Genomic DNA, 12,258 nt, shown 5'->3' with positions numbered 1-12,258 from the left:
TTGACAAAAAAGACTGAGATAGTTATCTACAGAAAAATTAATTAGTAACCTTTGTGACTGCGGTTTGCTCTCTGACCAATCAGTTCAACAACTGCCTTTAGCTCACTGTAAACAAAATGTTAATTAAAATAAAAAATGTGCTCCTTTCCTGTTTAACGTGAAGCCAAAAAGGAAAGGTGAACAATAAGCCGTGACCTAATGACAGGGGCCAATAATTCATGGAAGCATTCGAAGGAAAGTGTTTATGCCATCTTACTCAACGCTCAATGTGCTCTTTTTATCACTTCCCCTCCTGCGTATGAAGTATTTCAGCCAAGCTTTGTTCACTGTCAAGAGTCAGTTAAGTCAAATTTTTATCACTGCAGGTACTGAACGTCCTAAATATTTTCAGCAATCGCCACTTCCATTGCTAGATATTAAAAAGCCTTAAAAACAGAAGTCAGCAGCACTGATAAAATACCTCATAATTTGATAAGAGGAAATTAAATTATAGTTTATCCTCAGCCAGAGCAACAAGATGTTTTCCCCTCTTTAATACCATACCATACCATTTTATTTATAAAGCAGTTTAAAATAGCAGTCAGCTAATGAAAGTGCTGTAAATAAAAAGCCAAAGGCTCAAACAACAACAGACATATAGCAAAAAAGAAAAAACAAAAAACAAAAAAAACAGGGAGCTGCTTAGAGCTGAAACAACTAATCGATTTAATAGAATATAATCGATTATTAAAATAGTTAACAACTTTTTTTAGTCATCGATTAGTTGTTTAATAATCACATTTTACCGCATAAAGTCTATTTTTACCACAATCTGACATCGGTTACAATCTGTTAAATTTGCCGCCAGTGTGTGGCAGTAATGAGCCACTGATCTACCAGTGGAGCCGTAGAAGAAGAAACAAGCCAGTAAGTGCCCTCGGTTTTCATGACGTATCACGTTACTGACGCTCATTTTGCTGTGAGAGATGGCGGAACAAGAAGAAATACGGAAGAAAAATAGAAGCGACAAAACTGAAGAGAAACCCCAGACAAAAACCTCACGAGTATGGGAGCACTTCACTCTAGATGTCATGAAAAGACGGGTGACCTGCAAAATATGCAAAAACCATCTAGCATGGCACGGAAGCACGACGTCCTTAAGTGAACATTTGAGACAAAAACATGTGGGGGCTGATGCAGCAGAGGAAGAGCCAGCCCGGTAAGTAACAGAAAATAAGTCATCACTACGCGCAGCTCAAATTTGGGACTTAGTGTTTTAGCTGAGTTCGTTATAGTGAATGTTAAACATGTTTTTTTTGCCGTGTCAGTCTACGGTGTTCTACTTCTGATTGACTAAATGCAATTGTGAATCTCCTGCGTGTTGTGAATCATGCGCTTGTCAAATTTAGCACGTCTGTTTATAAGAATGTTCTCGTTAAGAGAAAAACGGCACAAACCCATAACTATGTTCCTCATTCAAAAAAAGACAACTCCGCTGAGAAAAATATACAGACGAGCTGTGTCCAGGTGAATATAACGTGGCATAGTTGTACGCTTTCAATTTTTAAATGCAGGAGAAATTCAGAAAAAATCATTTTTTACTATTAAAAGGCTGTTTTACTATCTAACACTGTAAAACACCTCACAACGCATTTTTATCAAAATAAATGATCACTGTATATTGTTAATTCAAATAATATAATATTGATTTAGTGTTGTCGTGTGTGTGCTGCTTTATTTTATATGTGTACTTATGTCAGTCAATTTGTGTTTCTTATGCAGAAAAAAACTAGCAACGATGGACAACTACATGGGGAACAAGACACTCACCCCCCAGCAATGCATACCACTAACAAACTCTATTCTAGATTCTACATAATTTTTTATGGAATTTACCTCTTATATTTTGATGCCAAAAAATTATTCTGGACTGATATTTTGCACTGTTTAGCTCATTTTACACCGCTGACTGTGTTCATGTGCAATAAAATAGATTGCAGTCAACTGCACAATTCTCCTATGTTTTTCTTTTTCTTAACTGAAATGTATTCATCACTTGTATAGGTTAAATAGCTAAACAAATAACAAATTAATCGATTAATCAAAAAAATAATCGACAGATTAATCGATTATGAAAATAATCGTTAGTTGCAGCCCTAGAGCTGCTTCATACTCGGCTGCGAACCACTACAGTGAAAGCTGGAGATCAACATCTGATGAAGCTAACAGGACCACGTCATCTGCAAAAAGCAGAGACTTGATCATTAGGCCACCAAAACAGATCCCCTCAACACCCTGGCTGCAACTAGAAATCCTGTCAATAAAACGTATGAACAAAATCGGTGACAAAGAGCAGCCTTGTTAAGAGTCCAACTCTCACCAGAAACAAGTTTGATTTACTACCAACAATGTGGTCATACAGTGACCTAACAGCCCGTATCAAAGGGCCTGGTAGCCCATACTCCCAGAGTAACCCCCCAAAGGGCCCCACCAAGGGACGCAGTCGGACGCCTTCTCCAAATCCACAAAACACATGTAGTTTAGTTGGGTGAACTTCCACACACCCTCCAGGATTCCCCTAAGGGTATAGAGCTGGTCCAGTGCATCAGCCAACACAGCCCTATGATATCCAGAGCCTTAAGGAACTCCAGGATCTCATCCACCCCCAGCGCCTTGCCACCGAGGGGCTTTTTGACAACCTCAGCGACCTCAGAGCCAGTAAATGGAGAGTCCAACCCTAAGTCCCCGGACTCTGCTTCCTCACTGGAAGACACGCAGATGGGATTGAGGAGGTCTTTGAAGTACTCCACTCACTGATCCACAGCATCCCCGAGTCGAGGTCAGCAGCACACTGTCTTCACTATAAACAGTGTTGGTAGTGCACTGCTTTCTCCTCCTGAGGCACCGGATGGTGGACCAGAATCTCCTCAAAGCCTTGCAGAAGTCTTGCTCCATGGTCTCACCGAACTCCTCCAACACCCACCTTTTTGCCTCTGCGACCACCCAAGCCACATTCCTCTTGGATTGCTAAGTACCCATCAGCTGCCTGTGGAGTGCCACAGGCCAAAAAGTTCTGATAGGACTCTTTCTTCAGCTCAACAGCATCCCTAACAGCTGGAGTCCACCAGCGGGTTCAGGGGTTACTGCCAGAACAGACACAGACAACCCTGCGGCCACAGCTCTGGTCGGCCAACAATGGGGGCACAGAACAGGGCTTATTTGGACTCAATGTCCCCGCACCCTCCTGGAATGTTGTGGAAGATCTGTCAGAAGTGGGAATTGAAGCTTCTTCTGACAGGAGACTCTACCAGATTTTCCCAGCAGACCCTCACAATATGTTTGGGCCTGCCAGGTCTGACCAGCATTCTACCCCACCATCGAAGCCAACTCACCGCCAATTAGTGGTCAAATGACAGCTCTGCCCCTCTATTCACCCGAGTGTCCCAGACATGTGTCCACAAATCAGACAAAACGACAACAATGTTGATCATCGAGCTGCGGCCTACAGTATCCTGGTGCCAAGAGCACAAATGGACACTTTTATGCCTGAACATGGTGTTCATAATGGATAATTCATGACTAGCACAGAAGTCCAATAACAAAACACCACTCAAATTCACATCAGGGGAGCTATTCCTCCCAAACAGACCTCTCCAGGTCTCACTGTCATTGCCCATGTGAGCATTAAAGTCCCCAAGCAGAACAAGGGAGTCACCAGAAGGAGCACTTTATATATATTATATATATATATATAATTCATTTATTTTTTTTGACAGATCATTTAATTTACTGGTTGCCAATATGTGAAGAGCATTTCTAACAATATGTGCTGGAAATGTGCTCCAGAAAAACATTATCCACTGCACCTTTAACTGAAGTGAAAAAACTAGAAAAACAGGACTGGGAAAATAGTGATCTTACGGATCAAAGTCTTACCACATGCTTCTGGATTAACGAGAAAACCGCCTGATAATCAATGAACTTACCTAACCTGCTGATAAAACATAAAGATTCTTAATGGGAGATACAATGTCAACGAGAACAGGAACCTATCCCTGTCTGTTAAAGTCTTAGTATTAAACAACTAGTTCAGGTGGGAGAAGAAATGTAAACAAAGCGAAATGCTATTTTAAGGTAACCAACACACAGTTCCAACAGTATTTCAGACAGAAAGTAAGCACTTTTTAATGTTGAGACATTTTAAGTGAAAAGAGAATCTACCTGATGTAGAGATAAGCATTTTCAGCATTGTTGAGGTGTACAAATCCTCCAACCCCTAGTAATCTCAGGCCCCTAGATTTGTAGGACTCTGTTAAATTTTACAGCTGTTGGAAATTTCACTAAACGCGTCCTCACTTTCACTGATGCAGCCCGCTGGGCCGGCCTGCTCCAATTGGAGGCAAACCGCTACACAAGCACATGAAAGATCTGTTTTTCTATCACACTGCTGAGAGACTCCCACATCAAATGGTGCAACGTTGTCGAGAGGACTGATATCATGTCAGGATATTTCTCATCTGCACTCTGAATCAATGCTAGTGAGCCTTCCATCATAGGCTGATGTCTTTGAGCTCAACTGTGAAAAGTCAAAAGGTGCTGGCTCAAAAGGACAAGAGGAATATCGGTGCCCACTTTGAACTGAAAGACATCCAGATCTTTCACAGAAAATAATCTTTCTTCTCAAGTTCAAGGGTGAACAGACCTAAGTCTGTCTGTCATTTACAGAGATATTTCTGCACACACACAATAAAAAAAAACTGTTAGCCCAAGAATAATGCATTTAGTTAAATCCTTCTTTAATCAAATGTACAGAGATGTCTGATTTTTACATTTGCTGAAAGGCTGCAGGAACACCGACTAAAGGAACATGAAGACCAAGGTGTGTGGATATCGTTTTGCTGTGTGTAAAGGTCATTTCCCCATCACAGCCACATAAACATTTACCTTTAAAGCCTCACTGCAGCAGTATGAAAGACATGGATGACAGAAGCAACAAGGCAGTTCAACTGTTAGTTAAAAAAGGAGAAAAAGCTGTGAGAGTGTATCACCTAAGCTAGGCTATCAAATCTTTTCAGAAGGAGGGCAAAACCCATCAGATTGCAGGTCTTTGCAGGCAACAAAAATGCTTTTTTTTTTTACATTTAATACACACAATTATTTTTTGATCAATTTTACTTCCACTGCTCAAACATATGCCTAAAATAGACATTAACTAAATTATGACCATAAAAATGTTAAAGGTGCTGAACATTTGTTTTATAAACCAATGCATTTGCAGTGGTCTCTAGTAGGAATGAATGCCTTCTAAGGAATGATTGATTTATCAGTGTTTACAAGAAACAGTGTGTTCAGAAAAGTAATACAAACTGTCAAGCACATTATGCTCTGTTTGGTTTTGTTAATGACTTTGTTCTGTACTGGAGCCTGCTATTACTGTTATCTATTGAATCAAAACATATTAAAATGTGCTTGAACAATTTTATCATTTCTTAATACTGTTTGTACTGGAAGAGAGAATGGGAGGGGGTTGTCAGAAATTTTACTGGTAAAAAAGGGGTCCCTTGGGAAAAAGGTTGGGAACCACTGTCCTAAGTCATACGCAGGGGTAAAACACAGCATGGAAGCACCAGTATCACCACAAAAATTCAGCTGGAGGATTAAGTAGTTTCAGCGGCAGGATTTGGAGTGTTATTTCCTGATATTTGGACACCTTCATTCAGATTGGCTAACAGCAACGCAACCCTACCACTGACTCCATTTGCTCTGCAATGATGTTTTATCTCTACAAATACCACAAGCTTGAAGGAGTTCCGCTGTGTGGTGTAGTTGTTCATGCTAATGGTTAGCTTACGCTACTTGAGACCACCTTTGATGTTTCCTGGACGCTAAAAACATCAACAGCCTTCCCCGTCTTGAGTCAAGATGGTTAAATCCATGAATGTTAAGTGACAGTGAGACGTAGATCTGTCAGGCTTTACATATCCTAGAGTTTCACTGTCAATTTTTCATCAGAAGCTAATGCAGGAAATAGGTGTAGAAGCCTATATTCATGTTCAGCCTGCATGTAAAACTCAAGAGTGACCAATTATTAGGGTTGGGCATCGTTTGATTTTGAACAATTCTGATTCCAATTCCTCGTTTCGATTTCGGTTCCTATCAATTCCTGATTCCGATTCTTTCAAGACATGACACGCTTTACATGAGCCAGCTAACCACAGGTCCTACTTGATGAAATAATCTTAACTTTAACATGAATTTTAATTCTATGAGCAACAACATCACCTTCACTTAGACAAAAACATGTTTTGGAGAAAAAAATAAAAAGACTTGCAGCACAACCAGTGAGTTTGTTTCTGACCACAACCAAAGTCTGGAAGAAGCCTCTGGGATGAGAGGCTAAATGTCTCCAACATATCCAGAAACGTCCAGCTGTTTTCAGCTAAAACTCTCATGATCATGTCCAGGATGACTGAGATCTACACCTCCATGCTGCTGCTGCATTCAGTCAGGACAGAAAGTGAAGCTTAAATGTAGCTGCTGTCAGTAACAATCTAACAGATTTTAAACATTAAAACTCTCAACAGAAATAGTTCAAAAAGGAAATTAAAATGTTCACAACTTTGTCTGTGATTTATTATTATTATTATATTATTATTATTATTATTACTATTATTATTATTTATTGTGGCAGAAGCTGGTGTGGTCCACCACAGAGAAGCTTCTCTAGCATGATGACTTTAATTATTCTACAGGTTAATGTTCAGTCTTCTGACACACACACACACACACACACACACACACACACACACACACACACACACACACACACGTGTTGTGAGTGGCTGCATCTGACTGCTGACGCTCCGTGTGTGTTTTTATTTCTGCAGTGAGACAAACTCACCTCACATCGTCCAGTTTGTTCTTTAAAGCTTCTATTAAAGCCACCGTGTTGACGTATTTAGCAAGTTTTCTCTACGCTGCAGGAGTTAAAGTTGACATCACAGAGTAAAAGTTCGGCAGACGTGGTTGTTTATATTTGGCCACTGCGCACCGGTTGGGGGGAGGGGGGACTCTGTGCTGCAGACAGACAGCTGGTGTTCAGCTCTGAAAAGCGTTGATCACAGTTTGCAGATCACGTTATTTTTCGGAGATTGGCCGCAGATTCCTCTTCCAGTCGGCATACTAGGAATCGAAATAAAAAACTTTGAACGATTCCGGGAATCGTCCCGGTTCCAATCGATGCTCGATGCCCAACCCTAATTATAATCAGAAAAATTTATTTAAAAAAATGTTTTTTCTTTAAGAACTGATGAAGAGAAACTTCTACCACTCTTATTGCACTTGAAGATTGCACAAAAACACCCTGAAGAATGCAACTGGCCTCTGGGCCACACTTTGGATATGTCTGCCCTAAGCGCTTCAGGGATATTTTAGATTTGTGGAATAATTGAAATAGGACATTTGAAATTGATCTGCACTTGTTATATCAAATCTAAGATATTTCTGATGCTTTTGTGATTGAGCCACAACAGCCATAGCGCTAGCATTGGTTAAAGAGGGAAAAGACAAAGACAATAAATGAAAACTTTACAGGGTTAATGTGACTATGTCACATCATAATTTTTAATTTGCAAAAACATATTTCTACAAAATCATTCCAATTTCTTGCCACAATACGTAATCCTAAATCAAAAGAGCCTAAAGTTCAGGTGATCCCTTAAACCTAAAAACACCAAAAAGCAACACTCATTCCTATAACCAACTAAATCAGGATCACAATCGATACTGCACCACTGAGCAACACACATCCAGACATTTTAAATCCTTAATGCATCAAAAGCCTATATTCAGTCATGGGATATTTAAAATCAAGGGCTTTATGTTAAATTCAGTCATCAGTCACTTGTCAATAACTCTTTCAGGCTTGCCCGTGAAAGCGAGAGATGGTTTGATTAAATAAACAAAGTTTTCACAGAACAGTATTTTGTGTTTAATATCCTTTCCTTAAGTATTCAATTATTTTTAATTAAATACTGAGCATCAATCAAATTTAAATTACTTACATTTTATATTGCTTGGAAGTCACAAGTTATTTTAGTTCTATTCTACTTACACACACCGATGAGCTTTGAGATAAAATGAGTGATGATTCATGAAGCTCTATAGATGGAGACCAAATTACTGCAGCAGGTGTTTTAAGACCAAAGAAAACCAGTTGAAAGATCCGAGGCAACGTGAAAAACATTTTTAATAAACCAACAATATTTAATAAAACACATCCAACTAACACATGACATCTTTACAAATCACTTGGACTATTAAAATACAGCTTTTTACTCTGAATCTTCCTTATTAGGATGATTCAGTGTCATGTTACTTTACCATGGCTCATTTCCTAATGCTAGGCAAGTAAAACATGAGATCAGTGATCATTTTACGACTATTTGCTCACAACATGAATCATTGCTAAAACCACAATTAGCCAAGGAAATGCTTCGAGCAGATTAGAAGAGATCACTGGACGTTTGCTAGCTGGCTAGTGCTAGCTAGGCTAAAACATTAGCTCCAGGCTCAGTCAGCGTGTCTTGCACTCTTTGCTTTACTTTGTTTCATTCATGTTCACAACCAACGGTGTCTCATCACCTAACTATGACTTGTCTGACGTCGAACCGCAGCATGGAGGCTGGCATCCACACAACCACCGGCTAGCTGAAACAACCGCTTTAGCTTTAGCCGCGCTTCGGCAGAAAATGACACATGGTGGTGATGATGAGGAGCGTGATGAAAGCAACCCGCGTACACATTTCAGTTCAACACACTCACCCAGAACCACCTGGAAACTCTGAAGATCACCTTCGAGTCATGATGAGAAGGGAGCAGCTGTTATCTGAAGGAAAACGTTGCTGAAACGGGAACTGGTCGGAGTTCAGTGGGAAAATATTGCCAAAGCAGCAGACAGCCAGCGCTGAAGGTAACACGAACGATGATGACAGCTCAGTGAAACAGACCGACGATTTACTACGTACGGCAGCAGTGATCTGGACTCAACTGGCTCTGGCTATGTTAGACAGGAAGTGACGTCACGTGAAAAGATAAAAAAAAAAACACGCCTGAGCAGCGAGCCATTCACACTAAAGTAAATATTAGAACCACAACAGAGGGCCCATTCGAAAATGTGCCACATTTTTTTTTATAATGAACATGGTGAAATTTTTAAAACTGCATCAGAAATGTCATGTTTGTTGATTTATTATCCATCAAAGTAAAGATTTAGAACGATTTGTTTAGTTCACATTTTATTTCTATACCACCTTAATAATGAAACAAAAATGAATAAAAAAACACTTATCAATCTTGTAAAATTAAAGTCAAAACACGATACCCAAATAGGGATGAATAAGTTTTAAGAAGTAAAATGGCAAAATGATCTGGGTAGTTTTAATTCTTAGATGTTCCCCAGATCAGAAGACACCACTGAAAAGGGCATCACGTCTGCTTTTGAGCCTGGCGGATTTAGAAATGTCCTCAATTTTATTTGTGGAATTTGGGGCTCTCTCCCTTGTTTTATTATTATTATTATTATTTTCATTTATATTCTTATTTTTTAATCTTAAATTTTATTGAATATTTTTAAATGTTTATTTTTAATCGTTTTTACATTTCTATTGTGCGTGTGAAGCTCCTTGTGATATTTATTAATTTATTTATTGACTTATATTTAAGGAGGATAAAACCACTTGAGATGAAGCATTTCGTTTACAAGTGGGTCCTCCTGGAAACAAAGATGCAAATACAAAGACAAGATAACAGAGTGATTATTTGAATTCAAAACAAAACGATAAATTAACACTACCACAATAAAATAATAATAATAATAATAAAGAAATTAATAAATAATAAAATATATATATATAAAACTAAGAAGTTGGCTAATCAAATAGAATAAATTGTATGAACAAATGTACTAAAGTACATTTACATAAAAATATGATGACAAACGACACAACTAAATGGTAGAGACAACTAATACACAGCTCAGAGAAATTTAGGATAAAAAGTATAGTATGAGTAAATGATGATACTATGTTAATTCAAAAAACAGCTACAGATGGGTAATAAATAATCTTGAATCATAGTTTTAAACTGCCTAAAGGAAATGGTGGATCTCATAACAACAGGTAAATTATTCCGGTCAGATGGAGCTTTAACAGAAAAAGCCAGCTTCCCTGACTCAGTTCTACAACGAGGAACAATAAAGGAGGTATACAGAGTTCTACGGAAATCATAGTGAGACCAGAATGATATTAACAGTGGTTAGGTAAGAGGGAAAATTAAATAGATACTTTTAAATAAAAACAACAACCAATTAAATTTCCTCCTAGACTCCTTATTCTTCTTCTTTAACACTTTACAATAAGGGTCCTGTTATTAACATTACTTAGTGCATTATTAAGCATTAATAAATGCTCATTATCATTACTGTTTTTAAGTGTCCTTAAGGTTAGGACAAAGGGCTAGGGGGTGTATGCTTAGTGATGCATTACCTAATATGGTTAAGCAGTTGTTAATGTGTTATTTAATAGTATATTAATGCTCAATAATGCACTAAATAACATTAATCTAGAGACCCTTATTGTTAAGTCTTGCCTCTTCTTCATTCAGGTGTGAATGTTCAGGTTGCTGTAGGCTCTGCCACTCAGTCTGTAAAACACAAGCAGTTAGTTTTTTAAGTGAATCCTGAAATGAACAGGCAGGCACCGTTCCACTCCCTTTTACTACACACACACACACACACACACACACGCACGCACGCACGCACGCACGCACGCACGCACGCACACACACACACACACACACACACACACACACACACACACACCAAGAAGTATTTCTACAGCTATTGCGATTTCTTTGTAAATGATCTATTTAGTGAGATATAAACTTTATTGTATTTATCTTAGTGAATCTATAATTAATTCAACAGGTTAACTAGTAGTAGCACATTCCATGTCAAGGAGAGTAAAATGTTATTATCAGGAGAGGGAGAATGTTTAAGTGGTTAGCAGCAGTGTTCAAGCTGATGGCCCCCTCCATGAGGCCACCACGGCTCAGCAGAACATCATTGTAGCTTCTTCTGGGGAGAAAAACCCTTAAAGAAAATAAAATTAACAGGTAAAATAACAGGAAATAATTTAATTAGAGATATTGTGATACCGTATTAGTTTTTTAATACGGAGTTTAACCAGCTGTTAAATCTTAATTTTGTGCTCTGCTCAGTGTTAAAATCAGACATCTAACTAAAGTTAATCAAACAAATAAGCAAACTGGCCAAGTGCTAAATATTCAAAACTTTTAAATTATAAGAATTAAAAAAAAATTTATTCTTAAAAACTGAATATCGTTTAATGACAAAACAAATTTCCTACACATTCAGGCAACTCACGATTATGAAACTGTATCCTGAGTTAATGGTCGACAGCTTTGAATGCCTCGTTTCTGATTTACCCATGGCTTATTTATTCTAACCACTGTGTTAGTCATAAACACCTTTTCCACCCCCTCCTCCCTCTTTTTTGGACAACTTGCAAGGTGGACAAAATGTCCCGCAGGCTCACGTCATCCTGCATCTCTTGTGTCCTTTGCAGTGACGCACGAGCCCAGATAAACCAAAAAGGCCTTCTACGAGCAGTAGCTTCAGAAGTGCTAATCCAGGCTCTTCTTTGCTTTTGCAAACACCTTTTTTCTAGTGTGGATCCGTTGGTTTTGCTTTGACTCACAAGAGATGGCGATAAAGCCCAGGGATTGAGAACTGCTAGGTCAGCAACCGTCATCCAGATCTGACCGATTAAAACAGCAACGTGTGTTCTGATTTGAAAGCAAACGGTTCGAAAGAAAGTATAGAAAATGTATTATTTAAGATACCCAAATATGATCATCTCCCAGTTGAAGTACTTGCTCATGTTTACAAGAGAACAAGGTGATATATCTTTAAATCTACTGCTGATATCAGCGATAGCTTTGTTACATCTCATTAGTGATTTCCCCAATTCATTTTTCTCAGACAGATAAGTCACTTTAGGAAATGTAACAGGGAGGAGTTAGATGAGTGTATTGTTTAGTTATCAGAGTCCATTCAGGTAAAAATGCTCCTCTGTGCTGCTCTCTCATCACCTCTGAAGCCTTGGAGCCAGCAGACAGACTGAGGTCTGCTGAATAATGGACAGGGCCAACAAGCCCTGGGCGTCTGGTCTGGTGCTTATCTGCTCTGTCGGCCCCGTC

The 12,258-nt window shown here is 38.8% G+C and overlaps 1 protein-coding gene across 2 annotated transcripts in view; it reads right to left on the bottom strand.

Moving 5' to 3' along the window:
- The window catches only part of atp13a3 (ATPase 13A3), a 34,324-nt gene extending 25,319 nt beyond the window's left edge, over positions 1-9,005 (bottom strand). For both annotated transcript variants that reach the window (XM_015970673.3, XM_015970674.3), the window contains exon 1: positions 8,803-9,005. The gene's annotated coding sequence lies outside the window, so the exon portion shown is untranslated. The remainder of the gene's footprint in view (positions 1-8,802) is intronic.
- Positions 9,006-12,258: the final 3,253 nt, after the last annotated feature.

Source organism: Nothobranchius furzeri, chromosome 8 (assembly GCF_043380555.1).
Source record: "Nothobranchius furzeri strain GRZ-AD chromosome 8, NfurGRZ-RIMD1, whole genome shotgun sequence".
In the NCBI taxonomy this organism is placed as follows: Eukaryota; Metazoa; Chordata; class Actinopteri; order Cyprinodontiformes; family Nothobranchiidae; genus Nothobranchius; species Nothobranchius furzeri.
Note: the sequence above shows the minus strand (reverse complement) of the source record. Positions and strands in the feature narration are given on the sequence as shown.